Genomic DNA, 20,031 nt, shown 5'->3' with positions numbered 1-20,031 from the left:
GTATTATAGAGGACACGGATTGCATGGAGCACTGGGTGTGGTGCAAAAATAATGAATACTGTTATGCTGAAAATAAATTAAAAAAAAAAAACAATGATGTATCACCCTACACCTGTTAGAATGACTAAAAGCAAAAAGATAATAAAGAACAAGTGTTGGCAAGGATGTGGAGAAAAAGGAACCCTTATACACTGTTGATGCAAATGTAAATTGGCACAGCCACTGTGGAAAATAGTATGGAGGTTACTCAAGAAATTAAGAATAGGGGCACCTGGGTGGTTCAGTTGGTTAAGCAGCTGTCTTCAGCTTGGGCCATGGTCCTGGGGTCCTGGGATCAAGCCCTGTGTTGGGTGCCCTGCTCAGTGGGGAGCCTGCTTCTCTCTCTTCTTCTGGTCCTCCCACCACACTCACGTTCTCTCTCTCAGTCACTCTACTCCCGCTCTCAAATAAATAAATACATAAATAAATATCTTTAAAAAAAGAAATTTAAAATAGATATACCATATGATCCAATAATTCCACTATTGGATTATTACCCAAAGAAAGTGAAAACACTAATTTGAAAAGATACATGCACCCTTATGTTTATTGCAGCGTTACTTACAATAGGCAACATATGGGATCAACCTGTCTCCATTGATAGATGAATGGATAAGGAAAATGTGGTATGTACCCACACACACACACACAAATAGACTATTACACCACCATAGAAAAAGATGAGATAATGCCATTTGAGACAACATGGATAGACCTAGAAAGTATTATGATAAGTGAAATAAGTCAGACTGAGAAAGACAAATACCATATGATTTCACTCATGAGTGAAATCTAAAAAACAAAAGAACAAACAAACAAAAAGCAGAATGAGACCTATAAATATAGAGAAACTGATGATTGCTAGAGGGGAAGAGGGTGGAAGCCTGGGCAAAATGAGCAAAGAAGAGTAAGAGGCAGACTTCCAGTTATGAAATGAATAAGTCCATAGAATAAAAGGCACAGCAGAAAGAATATAGTCAAAGATATTGTAATAGTGAGATATTAGGACACATGATAGCTAGCTATACTTCTGGTGAACACAGCACAATGTATAAACTTGTTGAATCACTATGTTGTACATCTGAAACTAATGTATCATTGTGTGTAAACTATACTAAAAAAAGAGAAAAAGAGACAATGCATGGACCTTATTTGGAACCTGGTCAAATACACCAATGGTAATATAAAGTTTACCAGACAATCAAGGAAATTTGAACACTGACTAGAAATTTAATGACATTAAAGGTTTAGTGGTATTTTTTAGATGCTATAAGGTATATTTCTTTTGTTCTTTAAAAGCCTTTTCTTTGGGAGTTATATATTAAAATACTTATAAATGAAATTAAATGAGGCCCAGGATTTGCTGGAAAGTAATCCAGTGTTGGTCAGATATTTGAAGATGGCAGAAGAATAGGGGGACCCTAAGTTTGTGTCATCACTTCAAACCAACTTGGTGATTATCAAATAATTCTGAACCCCTGAGAAATTAATCAGAGGTCTAAAAAACAATTACTGCAAGTCTACAAGTAGAAAAGTGACATTTTGGAAGTTTCTTTTAACAAGCAAACCAAAACACACCCAGGATCTAGTTCTGTTTTCGTTTTTGTTTCATTTTCTTTCTTCTTTTCTTTTCCAGACAAAATGACAAGATGGAGAAATTCACCCCAAAAGCACAGAAGGTAGTACTCACAGCCAGTGATTTAATCAATACAGATATAAGTAAGATGTTTGTACTAGAATATAAAACAACAATTATAAGAATACTAGCTGGGCTTGAAAAAAGCATTAAAGACACTAAAGAATCCCTTACTATAGAGATAAAAGAACTAAAATCTAGTCAGATTGAAATTAAAAATACTATAACTGAGATGCAGCACCAAGTGGAGGACATAAAAATGAGGATAAACAAAACAGAAGAGACAATCAGTGATATAGAAGATAAAACTACGGAAAATAATGAAGAAGATAAAACTATGGAAAATAATGAAGCATAAAAGAGGGAAAGAAAACTTTTAGATCACATGGGTAGACTTAGGGAACTCAGCGATTTCATACAGTGAAATAATATCCATATTATGGAAGTCCCAGAAGAGTAATAGAAAAAAGGAGCAGAAAGTTTATTTGAACAAATTACAGCTGAGAGCTTCCCCAATATAGGGAAGGAAACAGGCAATCAAGTCCAAAATACACAGAGAATTCCCCTCAAAATCAACAAAACTCAGTCAACACCATGACATATCAGAGTGAAACTTGCAGATTGCAAAGATAAAGAGAAAGTTCTAAAAGCACCTCAGGGAAGAGGTCCTTAATCTACAAGAGTAGACACATAAGGCTGGCAGCAGACATGGCCACAAAGAGCTGGTAGGCCAGAAAGGATCAGCACGATATATTCAACATTCTAAATGGGACAAATATGCAGCAAGAATACTTTAATCCATCAAGGCTATCATTTTGAATAGAAGGAAAGATCAAGAGTTTCCAAGACAAAGAGAAACTAAAGGAATTCATGAACACTAAACCAGCCCTGCAAGAAATATTAAAGGTAGCTCTTTGAACAGAAAGAGAGATCAAAAGTAACAAAGACTAGAAAGGAATGGATACAATCTACAAGAACAACAACTTTACAGATAATATAATGTCACCAAATTCGTATCTTTTGGGCACCTAGGTGGCTCAATCAGTTAGGCGTCTGCCTTCAGTGCAGTTCATGATCCCAGGGTCCTGGAATCAAGTTCCACATCAGCCTGCTTCTCCCTCTGCTCTTCCCCCCACTCATGTGCTCTCTCTCACAAAAATAAATTTTTAAAATATCTTTAAAAAAAAACAAATTTATATCTTTCAACAATTACTCTGAATGTAAATGGACTAAATGTTTCAATCAAAAGATACAGAGTATCAGAATGGATAAAAAACCAAGACCCATTGATATGTTGCTTACAAGAGACTCATTTTAGACCCAAAGACAATTCCAGATTGAAAGAGAAGGGGTGGAGAACAATTTACCATGCTAATGGACATTAACTGAAAGGCAGAGTAGCCATCCTTATATCAGACAAGCTAGATTTTAAACCAAAGACTAATAAGAGATGAGGGACACTATATTGTAATAAAGGGGCCTGCCCAAGAAGAATATTTAACCACTGTAAATATTTATATGCCTAACTTGGGAGCAGCCAACTATAGAAATCAACTAATAACAAACTTAAAGAAACTCATTGATAAGAATACAGTAATAGTAGGGAACTTTAAGATCCCATTCACAGCAAAGGACAGATCATCTAAGCAGATCAACAAGGAAACAAGGGATTTGAATGACACACTCAACCCGATGGACTTAACAGATATATTCAGAGCATTTCATCCTAAGGCAGAAGAATACACATTCTTTTCATGGGCATGGGACATTGTCCAAAATGGATCACATTCTGGGTCACAAATCAGGTCTCAACTGATTCAAAAAGCCTGATATGTATTTTCAGACTATAATGTGATGAAACTTGAAGTCAACCATAAGAAAAAATTTGGAAGGACCACAAATACATGAAGATTAAAGCACATGCTACTAAAGAATGAAGGGGTCAACCGGGAAATTAAGGAATTTTAAAACTACATGAAAGCAAATGAAAATGAAAACATGACAGTTCAAAACCTTTGGGATGTGGCAAAGTCAGTCTTAAGAGGGAAGTATATAGCAATATAGGCTTTCCTCAAGAAGGAAGAAAAGTCTCAAATACACAACCTAACCTTATACCTAAAGGAGTTGGAGAAAGAACAGCAAATAAAACCCAAGTCCATCAGGATAAGAGAAAGATAAATAATAAAGATTAGAGCTGAATTCAATGATATATAAATAAAAAACACATTAGAACAGGTGAATGAAAGAAACTAGAAGCTAGTTCTTTGGAAGAATTAACAAGACTGATAAATGCCTAGCCAGACTTACAAAAAGAAAAGAGAAAGGAACCAAATAAATAAAATCATGAATGAAAAAGGAGAGATCACAACAAACATTGAAGCAATGCAAACAATTGTAAGAGAATATTATGAGCAGTTCTATGCCAACAAATTAGGCAATCTGGAAGAAATGGATAAATTCCTAGAAACATATTAAACTCCCAAAACTGAAACAGGAAGAAATAGAAAATCTAAACTAACCCATAATCAGCAAAGAAATTGAATCAGTAATCAAAAATCTCCCAGCAAACAAGAGTCCAGATGGCTTCCCAGGGGAGATCTACCAAATATTTAAAGAATTAATTCCTATTCTGTTCCAGAAGGTGTTCCAAAAAAATAGAAACAGAAGGAAAACTTCAAAACTCATTATATGAGGCCAGCATTACCTTGATCCCAAACCCAGACAAAGACCCCACTAAAAGGAGAATTACAGACCAATATCCCTGATGAACATGGATGCAAAAATTATCAATAAAATACTGGATAATTTTATCCAACAGTACATTAAAAGGATTATTCACTAAAACCAAGTGGGATTCATTACCAGTCTTCAGGGGTGGTTCATTATCCACAAATCAATCAACATGTTATACCACCTTAATAAAAGAAAGTACAAGAACCATATGATCCTCTCAATAGATGGAGAAAAAAAACATTTAACAAAATGGAACATCCTTTCTTGATAAAAACCCTTTACAATGTAAGGATAGAGAGAAAATACCTCAGCATCATAAAGGCCATATACCAAAGACCCACAACTAATATCCTCAACAAGGAAAAACAGAGATTTTCTCTTAAGGTCAGGATCATGACAGGGATGTCCACTTTCACAACTATTGTTCAACAATAGTACTGGAAGACCTACCCTCAGTAATCAGACAACAAAAAGAAGTAAAATGCATCCAAATCAGCAAAGAAGAAGGCAAACTTTCACTCTTTGCAGATGATATGATATTCTATGTAGAAAAACCAAAAGACCTACCGAAAAATTGCTAGAACTGATACAGGAATTCAGCAAAGCCACAGGATATAAAATCAGCACAGGAGTCTGTTGCATTTCTATACAGTAAAAATGAAGTAGCATAAAGAGAAATCAAGGAATCAATACCATTTACAATTATACCAAAAACCATAAGATACCTTGGAATAAACCTAACCAAAGAGGTAAAAGATTGGTACTCTGAAAACTATAGAACATTTGTGAAAGAAACTTAGGAAGACACAAAGAAATAGAAAAACATTCCATACTTATGGATTAGAAGAACAAATATTGTTAAAATGTCTATACTACCCAAAGCAATCTACACATTCAATGCAATTCTTATCAAAATACTACCAACATTTTTCACAGGGCTGAAACAATTCTAAAATTTGTGTAGAACCTGAAAAGACCCTGAATAGCCAAAGTGATGTTGAAAAAGGAAACCAAAGCTGAAGGCATAATAATTCCAGACTTCAAAGTGTATTACAAAGCTGTAATCATCAAGACAGTATGGTACTGGCACAAAAACAGACACATAGATCAATGGAACAGAATAGAGAACCCAGAAATGGACCCTCAACTCTACGGTCAACTAATCTTCGACAAAGCAAGAAGGAATGTCCCATGGTAAAAAGACAGTCTCTTCAACAGATGGTGTTGGGAAAAGTGGACAGCCATGTGCAGAACAATGAAACTGGATCATTTTCTTACACCGTATACAAAAATAAATACAACCTGAGGGTTTTGAAGGGGTTGGGGGGTGGGAGGTTGGGGGAACCAGGTGGTGGGTATTGGAGAGGGCACAGATTGCATGGAGCACTGGGTGTGGTGCAAAAACAATGAATACTGTTATGCTGAAAATAAATTTAAAAAATTAAAAATAAATAAATAAATACAAAATGTTGAAAGACCTAAATGTAAGACAGGAATCCATCAAAATCCTAAAGGAGAACACAGGCATAAACCCTTCAAAGCTGTCTTCTTATCTCTGCCTGGATGGTCAGACCAGTTTTCTGGCACTGTAGGTAAAGTAGTACTCTCTCAGAGAGCAATGAGACATTTCCCTGAGGTCTGTGGGGGAGGCTACATCTTTTGTATCAGATCAAGAACCTGCATCCTTTTCTATCCATGCTCTAATGCCCAATGGCATGCAGAGCCCAGAAGGTGAGAGATGGGCTAATACTACATTTCTCCCAATTTATGCACCTCTGGGCCAGAGCTACTTGGCAAAAAGCAAAAAAAAAAAAAAAAAAAAAAGTTGAGTCATGGCTTCTGGGTTACTTCAAGGCACCCTTAGGAAGGATCATGTTCTTAGATATTGAGATGGGTGCTTGGGGGATAATAGGGGGTTTTGGGCTGGTGATTTTGGGGCTGAGCATGCTCTGAGAGATCATTCCATTCCCAGTATCTTAAATGCCTATTTTTTTTTCCTTTTCACTTTCCACATTCCTAGGAGAGGTCTAGGCGTGGGGGAGAAATCTGGATACAAGCTAAAGTGGGTGCCAGCACCTTCCAGTCATGACCTAAACCTCTCCAGTATCAGGATTTGACCAAGTTGTTTCCCGCCCCTGACCCAAGAGATAGCCATGCTCCTGGCAACATTGCAGAGATTACTAGGGGTAGCTATAAGATGCTGGGGAAAATGACCAGTAATTTGGAGGTCTGACAGCCTTTTTTCAGAAGTCACCTTGAGTGAGGAAAAGTAACCTTATTTACCATGGAGAAGGCAGCAGAGGACAATTTACAGAATTCTCATCCTACACTCAGAACTCCTGGTTAGAATCTGTTTGTGCATGAAGTTATATCTGTGGTCAGCTCAATCACAGGCAACACCACCTCCCTGCAGGCCAGTACAGACTGACTCAATGTAGGAAGTGGTGAAAGGCCAAAAAGTAACCAGAGAAATCAGAGAAAAGGAAAGTCTCCAGGGAAGTGACACAGCCTTTGAAACAGCCTTTGCCACAATAATTAAGTCCAAAGCATGATAAGGGAGGAGGGCAGTTATTTGTATATAATTTGCACAGATGCCTCTCCTTCCCTAACTGACTGTCACAAAGAAACATTCGTCCTCCAATTCTCATGTTCTAGGCTGAGCCCTCCTAGCCTAGAGCTCCTGCTCAGTAATGTTGCCTCAACTTCACTCCCAGATCATTTTAGCAATGGCTTTTCCCCACATCCACCACGCTTGCCTCTTTGGCCTGGAAGAGCTACCTTTTTACCTTTATGGTCCATAAATTAAGGCTACCCAAATCTAGGGAGAGTTTCACCCTTCCCGTGGGTATAACAAAAAGGATGAATCATTCATCATTTCTTGGGGAAGAGGGCAAGTCTTATCTAATCAAGAGCTAGCTTGATTAGTTACTAAACTCAGAAAACATTAGCCATCTACATTCTGTAAATGAACTGAAAGCCAGAAGCACTCCTGAAAGATAGGACATTACTGGGGGAGTCCATAAGGAAGCTCAGACTTCAGAACAGAAAGAGATAACCTGTTAACTGACACATCAAAGTCTAAGATGGCCTTGGGAGGTCACATAGCTGATAAAATAAATAGGCCCAGCTATAATCTAGACCAACCCATGAAGGTACTGAGCGTCCTTGAGGTATACTTTAGGGAAGCCTCATGTGCTGTTCCTCCTAAAGTTCCAGACCATGGGCCAGGTTCAGACCTACCCCGAGACATCTACTGACTTCCTTCCTAAAGGCCTAGGAACTCACCCTCCTTTCCTTTCCTCTCTAAAGCTATCCCTGACACTCATCTCTTTAGGTGGGGCACAGCTCTTCTTCAGACTGGCTAAAAGAGTGAGTTAAAGTTATCCTGGCACTCCCCCCAAAATAAATCTAATGACAACCCTCAGGTAAAGAGCTTTACTGACCACTGATAAGGCAGAGGTAAAACAGCAACACATTGCCCAAACTAGATTCATTGAATTGTTACAGTGGAATGAACATAAAATGGCAAAGGTTCCATTTCCCAAAGTCCCCAGATTGAAGAGACTGTGATTGAAGAGGTTAGGCTCTATCTCCTCACTCCCTTCTGAGATGACCACTAGAAGATCTATGAGGCTTTTCCCTCTGTATTTCTTATCTGGAGGGTGGCAATCACTTCCTCCTAACACTAAGCACACACACACACACACACTTCTCCCAACTCATGCCTGACAAGCTCCTTTTTCCTTATGGGCCATCTGTATCTCTGATGATATTATCCCCGCAGCCCACAAGCCTCTGCTAAACAGAGAAATTGTCCCCCCCACCCGGGAATTTCTTCCCAACAGAGAACCAGACTTAATAATATGCTGGCAAATGTGTTTCAAGCAATGGAATAGAAAGACACCATGAGAAAATAAAAAGAGAATGCTTACCTTGTCTTACAAAGAATATTTTAGGGTAAACTAAAATGTACTGAGGACCATGTGTGAGGCACTTTAGAACCATCAAGACATTTCATCTACACAACAAATTTATGAAGTAGCTATTTCTCCCATTTCACTGATAGGAAAACTGATAGGTTCTGACCACCTGTGCTCACTGGGATGCAAACCCAGGCCTTTCTGGCTCCAAAGTCTATGCTGTTTTGACTACCAGTGTGCTACTTCCTGAAGAGGATGGGGACCATAGACCAGAGCCCACAAGGTCAGCTGAAAGAGGCAACTTCTAGATCACCGCACCATGTCCCAAACCTGAGAAAATGAACCATAGACCCTCCAGGAAACAGGATAGCTATAGAGCCAAAGCGCGGCACATGCCAGGGTGTCAGCCCCCACCCAAAAGCAGTGCAGTAAGAGGTTGAGGGAGGGACTGAAAGAGAAGTCCAATCCCAGGCCCAGGTCATGCTTGGACCAGCATTCAATGTCACTCAGACTCTAGTGCTCAGCCACTTCTGCTGCTTTAAGACCTCTACTTCATTCCCTTCTATATTCAGCTCTGCTGGTGGCAGAGGATGAGGCAGGCAGTGACTTGGTATTGAGCTGTGGAAGATGAAAGCCCTCCCTTCCTTCTCCTCTGATCCTAACTTTTGCCTTTCACCAGGTACTTCCCTGTGGCAGATAAGGCAGGAAGTTGTAGAGGGGAGATTTCTAGCCTTCATAAGCAATCTGCACCAGATCCCAGACCCCAGATCCTAGCCAACCATGGCTAACTCTTCACTGGCACTCACACACTGCCTGTATTATATCCAAGCTCCAAAATGGCATATGCCTGGCTCCTGCCCTCTCTGGCCGTAGCCTATGCTCACAAGGAGACCATTTTTTACCTCCAACCTCAGTGTGCAAATGTTTGAGAGGTGGATTCCTCCCCAACCAATACTGCAGAAACTTGAATCCCAAACTTCCTAGGGGCCTCCTTTCTCAGTCCTGGTTTCCACACTAATGAATATATATTTCTTCTCAGGTGATTCTCAGGACTCCATTGTGGTTGATATCATTTATTATCCAGTTTAGGTGAAAGCCAACTCCTTATATTTGACCTGCATGACTTTGACCTGCACAGATTCCACAGTCTGACAGTACTTCAGTTTTAGATAACCCTTAACATCCAAATACCAAGAGTAGCCCATATACAGTGTAATATATGGCACCTCAATTCTCTGTACTGTAAAATGTGGGAACTTACATGTAGCCCAAAATAATAACCTTTAGAACTCTTTGGATACAGCCAAAGTAGAATATTTCCGTCCTTGCTGTGAGAAGCATGAGGAAATAGCTTTTTGTTTTGGTATGGTTTGGGTTTTTTGTTTGCTTGTTTCTAACTCTAAGGACAATTTTATTTTAATTAAAGCAACAGCCTTAAATTAGCTTTAGTACCAAATAGTATCCCAGATTCATGTAAACTGAAAAAAAAAAAACCATTTGGGTTATTTTCTGAGTTTTGGAATACCCAAATCTTACAAGTGCTTGCCTTCAAACTAATGAAATGGAGTTGTTATACAAATGAATTTTAGCAATACCATCCACAGGTAGAAAAAAATATAACATACATAGATGGATGGATACACATACACATACAAGATACAAACAATTTTCTAGCTTTTGTTCTTAGTAATATTTGTAGAAAAGTCATTAACAGTCTTTTAGCTTTTTTTCTTACTAGTATTTGTGGAAAGACATTAAAAACCCAACGTCCAAATACCTTCCTTTTTGTAAAAAACTTTTCCCTAAAGTTCTCCCTTACTCTTTATTTCAAAGAATTGCCTGGAGTGCCTGGGTGGCTCAGTCAGTTAAGTGTCCAATTCTTGATTTTGGCTCAGGTCATGTTGTCAGGCACATGAGATCCAGCCATGCAAAGCCAGCTGCATGAAACCTGCTTACGATTCTCTCTCTCTCCCTCTCCCTTTGCCCCTCTCACCCTGCTAGCACACACACTCTCTCTCTAAAACAAACAAAACAAAAGAACACAAAGAATTGCTCTCAGATCCTAAAGAAGAAGGTGGGCAGAAAATTTACATCACAAAGGCAGAAAGGGAGTATCCATATTTCCTCCAAAGTGAAAATTTGGTGTGTATCTGTCTGTTACGAGGGGTGCCAGAGTCTGGGCATTCTAGCAGTTTTTCTTTTTTAACTCTTTCTCACTGCCTTCTTCAGTTTCATTCAATTTTAAGCTGTGTTTACATTTAAAGATGTAAAATGTATAATTTCACAGTACAGAAAGAATGCAGAGCAATTTTTGTTCTCCAGAATTTCAGGGTAATTGTAATTTAAAATTAAACTTCCTTTCTCCTAAGTACAGTACAATTTTGTTCTAACTCGATTTTTCACAAGAATAGGTGAGGTTTGGAATTGGTAGATAGGTGGGCCTTGACTTATTTCTGGAGTTGCATTTCTGGTTTCATAAAGATATGTAAGACAAAGAGTTGTTTTTAATTTTCCAAAGAACTAGATTCCAGCCTGAATATTAAGTGATTGGCTTACCTTTTTAACTGAATTTACTTCTTTATATTAGGGAAACTTTTAACTAAAATTGGAATCAAAAGATTTTTGTCTGTATAAAGCATTTTTAAAAGGCCTTCTAATTCACTCTTGGTTTCTATTAATCCCTGAATATTGGTCTTTCACAGATCATTAGTAGGAGGGACTAGGAGAAATTTTGGTCCTCTTTTCCTCTGAAAGGAAGGTAGTAAATAAGTCATCAACCTTTTAAATTTCTTTCACAATTTTGTGGGAACTTTTAAAAGTGGAGGTAAAGGGTTTATAATTTGAAAGTTTTTGCTGCTATGCAGGAGACACAATATATACATCTTTTGCAGTGAGGGTTCTTGCATACACCTGCAATGGACATTGCTAATGAATGCCTGCAGCTAGCGGAGTCTGGATTATCAGTCCCTGAAAGGTGATTTGTTATTCATGTACCAAACCCTAAAGTCACAAAACCTTGGATGGCAAAAGCTTTAGAAGTCATCTAGTCCTCTTGCGGCTATTTAAACAGAGGAAGTCATTTAACTTCTACTAGATACTACTTGCAAATTCCTTCACTGAGGGGAATTCACTACCTCTGGGGGAAATTATGAGAGGAAGATCCTCTGTTTCTGCATGTTGTGGTTGTGGTTCATGTTTGGTATTAAAACACAACCATGATCTGTTAGACACATGTAGCAGATTTGTTAGAGTAAAGGCACACCCCTGTGATGGGGTGGGGATGGTCTTGCTTGAGGTATCTATTTATCCACTCATACATTCATGCATTCACTCATGGAACAAATACTGAGTGTCCATATATTAGGTATTATACTTGTTGCTAGAGAAACAGGGAAAAATAAAAACAGATATGGCTCTTGCTCTGATGAGTTTGGAATGTAGTGGGCAAGACAGTAATAAAGCAAGGAATTACAAAAATAAGGTGAAATACAACTGACATAAATGCTATGAAGAAAGGAAGACAGTTCTATGAGAGGTATAACAAAGGAACCTGACCTAGCCTAGAGGGACTGGTCTAGGAAACCTTCCCTGAGGAAGTGATGCTGGAACTGAAATCTGAGTATTAATTAGGTTAGATGGAGGTAGAAAGTGGAGCATGTTCTAGAAAGAAGAACAAACATGTGCAAAGGCCCTGTGGCCAACAAAAAATGGTAAATTTGAAACTTAAAGAAGACCAGTGTGGGTGGACCTTGGTGCAGATGGGACAAAGTGATGTGAGGCTAGAGATGTAAGTTTGGACAAGACCTTATATGACCTTGTAGGCCACATTAATGATTCTTTCCTCAAGTATCATGGGAAATTATTGGAGGATGTTCATATAAGATGATAACACAATTAGGTTTAACTTTTGAAAATATTACTCTGGTTTCTCTGTAGAAAATGGGTTGGAGAGAATCCAGCATGGATGTGTGGAGACCAGTCTTTGTAATAGATAAAATGAGAAATGATAGTAACCTAGACAAAGGTGGTGGCTGACAGTGTCATTGAAAAGATATGGATATTACAAAGATATGGATGGAACTGGAGGGTATTAGGCTAAGCAAAATTAGTCAATCAGAGAAAAACAATTATCATATGGTTTCACTCATATGTGGAATTTAAGAAACAAAACAGAGGATCATAGGGGAGGGGAGGGGAAAAAATGAAATAAGATTAAATTGGAGAGAGAGAAAAACCATAAGAGATTCTTAACTCTAGGAAACAAACTGAGGGTTGCTGGAGGGGAGGAGGGTGGGGGGATGGGGTAAACTGGGTGATGGGCATTAAGGAGGGCACATGATGTAATGAGCACTGGCTGTTATATGCAATAGATGAATAACTGAACTCTACATCTGAAACTAATGATACACTGTATGTTAGCTCACTGAATTTAAATAAAATAAGTTAAAAAAATTTTTAAAAAGAAGAAAGAAAGATGCTTTCAACACAGGAAGAAAAGCAGTGGATGAATTAAGAAACTTTTGAGAGGTAAAATAGAGAGGAATTAGTGATGGATTAGATATGAGGGAGAGGGGTTGCCAAGAATGACTCCTAGGTTTCTGAACTGCATGACTGGATAGTTGGGATACCATTCACTGAAAATAGGAAAACTGGTAGAGGACGGGATCATAGGTTTGGTCTTGGATGTATTGAATTTGAGATGTGTTTCAATTATCTCAGTAGACACATAAATATTCAATATATATCATAGGCATGGATAAGATTTCCTAAGAAGAGAGTATAGAGTGAGAAAATAAGGCAACTTTGAGGAACTCCAACATTTAAAAACAACTGAGAGAAAAATGAGCTCCCAAAAGAAACCAATAAGGAGTTATCAGAGAAGTGGGAGAAAAACAAAGAAAGAAGGCTAATGGAAGAAAGTGTCTCAATAGAAAAGAAGCAGTCAGCAATGTCAAATGTCACTGAGAAGTCAAGTGAAATAAAGATTGTAAGCAACCTTTGGAGTTAATGACATTAAGTTCACTGGTGACCTAAATCAAAGCATTTTCAGGGTAATAATGGGGCAGAAGCAAGATCGAAAGCAGATAATTCTTATAGGAAGATTATATGGGAGGCAAGAACAATGAGTGATAACTGGAGAGGAGTGTGGAGTTGAGGCAGGCATTATTTTAAGACGACAGAGACTGTTTTACTTGCTACTGAGAAGGGTTCAGTTGAGAGAAAGAGGTTGAATACATAGAAGAGAAAAGGGATAATTGATAGTGTGAAAAAGTGGGAAGGGATAGGCTACAAAACACCAGTGCAAGGAATGGTTCTCTGAGAAGGAAGGACACTTCCTCCACTGTTAGAAATGGAAACTCCTACGTAGAATGTCATTGAGGTAATGTAGGAACTGGAGGCTCTGCCTGATGCATTAATCTTCTTGGTGAAATAAATGATGAGGTGATCTGCTATGAGAGAAAGTGAAAGTGTAGACACAGGGGTTGTAGGTTTAAGGAAAGAGTGGAGAAGATTTGAAATAGTCATCCTGAAGAGTGAGAGGTACTAATGAAATTCAGTATGAAGTAGGATCGTGAAAAAGTGTTGATGGCTCAACTGAGATTGATTATTTATAATGGAACAGATCCAGTTTGTGACAATAAAGGTAGGTAGCTAAATGGAGTGGAAAAGATGAGGAAGTTTAGGAACCAGGAGGTCCAAGTGAAGGCTGAATCATCAACATGGATACTCAAGTCCCCTAGGATGATGGCAGGACTTAGAGTAGGGGGTGGGAAAGCCAATAAGACAGACACCAAAGTCTTCACTGAGAAAAAAGGGTGTATTCGTTATTTGGGGCTGCTCTAACAAATTACCCCAAACCGGGTGACATAAAACTACAGAAATTTATTCTGTAATAATTCTGGAGGCCAGAAGTTCTAAATCAAGGAGTTGGAAGGGTTGGTTCTTTCTAAAGGCTCTACACCATGCATCTCTCCATGTTTCTGATAATTGCTGACAATCCTGGCATCCCTTGGTTTATCCTGCAGACCTATCACCCCAGTCTCTGCCTCTATCATCACATTGCCATCTTTCCCCTGTGTATGGCTATGTCTAAATTTGCCTCTTTTTATAAGAACATTAGTCAGCGGCCCACCCTAATCCAGGATGACCACGTCTTAACTTGATAAGATCTATAAAGACCCTATTTCCAAATAAAGTCACCTTCACAGGTTAAGACTTCAACATATCTTTTGGGGAGGGTGACAATTCAACCCACTACAGAGGATATGACCAGGAGGTCTATACATGACAGAAATGAGAAGGAGTTAGTTATACATCGAAATTATGTCTGTCTCAAAAAAGCTGTAGTTTTTGCAAGAGGGGAGGAAACAAATGGTCTGAGAGTAAGTTCTGGCGGTAAGGAAGACATCCACTCCACTTTCTGACCTTAAAGTACTGAAAAAGACAACAAGAAACCTCACATAAGAAGACAGCAGAGGAAAAGGAGCCCTCTGGGTAGAACTAGATTTCTGTTAAGCAAAAGAGGTTGAGAATGCTGATTGGGGAACATCTGGTCAAGAGGGCTCTGGTGGAAGGCTTGGGGAGGTGAAGAAAAACTGGAGGGATGGAGAAGGTCAGGAAAAAAGCAGAGCATTATGAGAACTAATATAAGGGTGGATGTTAGGCTTACACTTTGGGGGTGGACTAATGACTTTGGGAGATGTAGGGCAGGGTGAATTTAGTCCTGGAATCTTTGAAGAGTCATCAGGCTTTGGACGTGGTTGTCAGAAAACCAGCGCTCTCATCTTGGGTTGGTGGCAGCTTCAGGAACTGTAGACTCTACATACTGTAAGCTTTAGGGTAGTGATGACAGCAGAAGTGGCCATCTTGTACCTTTGAGGCCTAGAGTGGAATGGAGTCTAATTCAGGATCACTTTGGCAGTTACCCAGGCGTGAGAATGTATTCCTTTTAGGAGAAGTTGGAAATGAGAGGGAAAGCCCAAGGTACACTAAGAGGTGGACATTTACTTCTCTTGGCCTCGACTGAGATGGTATTGAAATATCTAACAGGCATCCCCTGGGTTGTAGGTTTTAAAATAGGGCCCTCTATCTCTCTGCTCTATTTGCTAACTCATCCACCGGGGCCAAACAATCAAGCAAGCTGCAAATGCTACCTGGCGCTCAAATCTAGGTGATTACCCAGAATCACTAACACTCTTCTAGAGAGAGCATGAACTCTTGTGTTCAAATTCTGCCTCAGCCACTTGTTAACTGTGTGACCTTAGACAAGTAACTTAAATCTATCTGTCCCTCACTTTCTTCATCTGGAAGAAATAACGTCTGGAGAAATAACAGTTCCTGCCTCACAGAATTGTCGTCATAGAGGGTTAAGTGACTTGATCTATGTCAGTGCTTAGAACAGTACCTAATACATACTACACATTATATAAGCATTTTTATTGTTATTCGTTCTCTATCCCATCACCCTACTTAATCCCTTGACACTACCCTGCTTGCTATAATCATCTTGACTCTGAACCCTAACTTGAATAACTACTTCTGATCCTCCCCCTATTGGGGTTCTTCCCTGGGTCTTTTAATTAAGGCCAATTAAGCCCAGGTCCTTCAACTGTTCTTCATATGATGTGGCTGCTGGTTCACTAGCCTAGTAACCCACCTTTGGACACTTTGTACTTTATCTGTGTATCCCTGTTTAAATGGGTTGTCCAGAATGGAACACAGTGCTCCAGGTGGGATGTGACAAGTACAGAGAAAGGCAGAACCATCTTTTCTCTTGTTCTAGTTCTATACTTCTATTAATGCAGCCTACTATCTAATTAGCTCTTTTGGCAGCATCATCACTCTGTAGACTTGTCTTTTTCACATGTGCTCTTGTTAAACCAGGCAGGTCTCTTCTATCTTGTGCTAGAGGAACAAACCAGCTGTAGTTGCTGAAAGGAAGTCAAGTCTAGCAGTCAGAGTCCAGTGTATGAGGGGTTTAGTATAAAGGAAGGGCAGTCCAAGCAAGGAGTTGGTAGCTGGGGTTTATGGCAGATGCTATCAGTTGCTTACCCAATAAGGATTTATCTCTTCGTCCTTACTCACAGAATCCCAACTTTGTTCAGACAAGCAATGTGCCCAGCTAAAAGTAGTGGACTTTCTGGCTTTCTTTGCAGCTGGGAGTGTCCATATGGCACATTTCTAGTCAAAAGGATGTAGGTAGAGGTCACTGAGGAGAGTGTTCCATTCCTAATAAAAAGCCAAAGCCTAGGGCACCCGTGTGGCTCCGTCGGTTAAGTGTCTGCCTTGGGCTCGGGTTATGATCTCCAGGTCCTGAGATCAAGCCTCGTGTCAGGCTCCCTGCTCAGCAGAGAATCGGCTTCTCCCTCTTTCTCTGCCTCTCAACTGGTTCATGTGCTCTCTCTTGTCTCGCTCTCTCTCAAGTGAATAAATAAAATCTTAAAAAAAAAAAAAAGACCAAAGCCTTTCTAGAAGGTTCTCTCTCCTTAGCCTTCTTGCACAGCAGCTGTTTCCCATTCTTCCTGTCTATAATGCACACATGTGATCCAGAGCTTCAGCAGGTGTCTTGTGACCATGAGACAAAAAGCAAACCTACCCTAAGGATGGTAGAGATAAAAAGCCAGGGCCTGGGGTTGCCTGAGCGGCCCAGTCTGTTAAGCATCTGCTTTCAGCTCAGGTCATTATTCCAGGGTCCTGGGATTGAGTCCCACATCAGGCTCCTTGCTCAGAGGGGAGCTTGCTTTTCCCTCTGCCTGCCACTCCCCCTCTCCCCCCAGCTTGTGTGTGCACTCTCTCTCTCTCTCTCTCACACACACACACACACACACACACACATAAATAAATAAATCTTAAAGAGAAAAGGAAAGGAAAGACAAGACAAGACAAGACGAGAAAAGCCAAGCCAATCCAGAGCATTGATGGCATTGCTGAGCTGCCATATCAGCTTTGGACCATGTATTCAGGGACTTTTTGGTACACAAAACAAATAAACATTTATCTTAGATAGCCATTATTGTAGAGCTGTCTATTATTTAAAACCAAAAGCATACCTAACTGACATAGGGTTACCATATAGGAAAACTGGGCATCCAAATGGAGGGCTAACATAAGATAGGAATTTAGACACTTAGAAATACAAGTGGGCAGTTGGGGTCAGAGGAGTCCACCAGTAGGCCATCAGGCCTCCGCCACTTAGTGGGGACTTGGGGTCAGGAATTTCTCCCTATATGGTGGACTGAAAGAGCATACTGGAACTAGGACTTGATAGGATACTGGTGGTCAGGTAGGGTCATTGAATGGGGGACTAAGCCACAGGACAAGGAGAGAAGAGGCCAGGGATTAAACTGAGCAATGAGATAGAGGCTCAGTGGAAACTGAGGGGTTACTTGATGCTGAGTTCCAGTATACAGGATGAGGTTACTTCCATCCTTCCTCTCTTAGGACAGATGTAGCCTGCAAGTCGGAGGTAAAGTATTCCAACTATATGAAGGGAGGAGTGAAGACAGAAGGTGGGATCTAAGCAAAGCCTGACAAGCTATAGTTCAAGCTGTGCTTTAGCCATCCCTACACTCTTCTTACAGGTTCTTAGATTCAGCCTTAATTGCAAGTTCTTGTTTCCATCCTTTTCCTATGAACTTTTAAGATCTGAGCTTAACAGAAAGTTCCGTGTAACCATTTGGTCTCTTTAAATGGCTCCCACTTTTTCTTCTCCCTAATTTGTTGGAATTTCACAGTGGAAAACCTTCCCTTCCTCTTCTACTCCAAGTTGTCTCCCCCCTACCAGGTTTAGGGGCACTCTATCACTCTTGCTGGGCAGTCTGGGTCCCATCAGAAGTGACCCATCCTTAGCCTCCAGCTTTAGCCTCTGCTCACCTGGAGCAGGTAGAGAAAAAGGGCTGGGAAGAAGACTGGCCAGGGCCCACCAGTTCTAGGGAGCAACAGACCCCCTCCCCACTGGGTATTCTGCTGCAGGGGCCTGATTAGAGGCCAGTGCCTTCCCTTCCCCCAATCCCAACTTCTTGTATAATCTAGAGTGAGGGAATGAGAGCCTCCTCTGACCTCTGGTATGCTACCACTTCTCCTTTGTGTGCGGCAGGTACCGTGTAGGTAAGTTATTGTGATATTGTGCTCCTGTGATAAATGGACCTTTGTGAGACACTTTTCACCCTGTGTGTGCTGGGGGAGGGAGGGAGTCTTGCCTGAGTGACTTCTCACAGAAAGCTCCAGAGGTGCTCAGAGCTGATAGTCTAGGCCTGGCAGGCTGCTCTTTCATTGGCTTTCAAGGGTGTCAATCACAGTGGCCCTGCCAATCAGCTCCCAACCAGGTATCTGTAAGAGATTAGCCTTCTTTGTTTAACAGAACACTGAACCCTCCAAGGACTAAACAAAGAATGGCTCTGGAGAGACAGTTCCTAGGGATGCAGGGGCAGTCCTGCCAGTGTCACTAACTGGAACCCTTTGGTTTCATCTTCCTTCAAGCCCTACTTTATTCCTTGCATCTAGGCCAGTCCTAGGACCTTTTAGTTTTCTGTCATTTCCCTCCCATGTGGATTTATTCTCTTTACCTACTCCTGCTTTGCTTAGCCCTTAACACCTCTCATCTGAACTACTAACCAGTCTCCTAACCAGTTTCCCTGCCTCAAGTCTCCCCCTGCCCCTCCCCAAGCTCCATCCTGCAGCCAAATGAATCTTCTAAAAATACAAATCTGATTGTGTCACCTCCTGCTGAAAACCTTTCAGCCTCTTCTGTGGCTCTTAGTATCCCTGGCATAAAGTCCAAACTACTTAGCACAGCACCCAGGGCCCTTCATGATTTGACTCCTGCCAAATCTTCAGCCTCATTTTTGGCAGTGCTCACATTTTACACCTATTCACAATGAACTACTTTGCAGGTTTCTGAACATGCCATTCTTGGCTTTGCTCCTGGGCTTTTACACACGACATTCCCTCTGCCTGGGACATCCTTCACACACCACCTTTTCTCCTGTCTAGCCAGTTCTTTCTCATCCCTAAGGCTTCAACTGAACTCCTTCAGCCTAAGACACATATTTTACTCATTCCCATATCTCTGATGCCTAGTACAGCATCTGGAACATAACAAATCCTCAAAAGATGTTTGCCAAATGAATGAATGAATGCTCCCAACTCATGTGGCTGTGTGCAAAGTTGTCTTTGAGGGAAGCTGGCAGAGCTGATCTGTCCTTTCCTTTATGGGAGGAAAACCTCCCCTTCTTCCCATTCATAAATATCCTCATTGCACTGGGTTGCAACTTCTTTAAAATATCTACATCCCTAATTCAACTATGAGCATTTCAAGGGTGGGGTCATGCCTACCTAGTCCCCTTCAGTCTCCCACCTAGTCCCCAGAATAGTATTTGGAACATAATGAATGAATAGGCCTCTCAAATGCCTGACAGATTTTTTCCTTGTCTCATAACCCTCTACTCCCTTCCCCCACAAGCTCTCACCACCAATACATCCAAACTGTACACTTGTGGCCTCAGAACTATACAGGGCTCCTCCTTGTCCCTGAAATATTCACCTGCATTCTTCCTAAGTGGAACGCCCTTCCCATCCCCCACCCAAATCCTGATATTTCTTTAAGAACCAGCTCAAATTTTCACTCTTCCAGAAACCATTCATTCACCCACCTCAGCCCACCCTGAGTAGTGCTAATGATTCCCACCCATCTCATTTAGCCCT

Source organism: Mustela putorius, unplaced genomic scaffold, assembly GCF_011764305.1.
Source record: "Mustela putorius furo isolate JIRA1106 unplaced genomic scaffold, ASM1176430v1.1 tig00004053_pilon_pilon_pilon, whole genome shotgun sequence".
In the NCBI taxonomy this organism is placed as follows: domain Eukaryota; kingdom Metazoa; phylum Chordata; class Mammalia; order Carnivora; family Mustelidae; genus Mustela; species Mustela putorius.
Note: the sequence above shows the minus strand (reverse complement) of the source record.